The sequence below is a fragment of the Arachis ipaensis genome, chromosome B08 (genome assembly GCF_000816755.2).
Source record: "Arachis ipaensis cultivar K30076 chromosome B08, Araip1.1, whole genome shotgun sequence".
Lineage (NCBI taxonomy): Eukaryota > Viridiplantae > Streptophyta > Magnoliopsida > Fabales > Fabaceae > Arachis > Arachis ipaensis.
Window position 1 is genome coordinate 1,712,419 of NC_029792.2, and position 547 is coordinate 1,712,965.

A 547-nucleotide genomic window follows, 5' to 3' on the forward strand; every position below is an offset into this window, starting at 1 on the left:
CAGGGGCCGGATTGGGTGTTTTTTTTTTCTTGGGGGCCTCGTTGTCCTTTCGAGATAATTGTCAGGGGCCGGATGGGGTATTCACTCTTTTTTAAATTGTGGGAGTACACAAATCGGACCCTTCGATTTGTGTCTACAAAGCTGAAAAAAATTCAGAGTACACAAATCAAAGAGTCCGATTTATGTTAAAAATTGAAAAAACTCGGAGTACACAAATCGGACCATGCGAGTTGTTTGATTTTAAAATTTTCCTTAAGAAATCGCATGGTCCCACTTGTGGTTGGGCAAATATGAATTTTGGAAGCTAGAAAACGGACCATCCGTTTACTGATGGAGAACTCGCATGGTCCGAGTTCTATTCCATTGACATCACATAGTTTTCGAGTTCTATTCCACTGACACCACATAGCTGTAAAGCACCTGTATTTCCCATATCCGAATCCAACACCACTTTTGCTTCCATATTCAAATTAAAAAGTGTATGTATACCTCTATCTTCTCGTAATATTTTAAGAAAGTATTTTTTAAAAAATATATGAAAATTAAA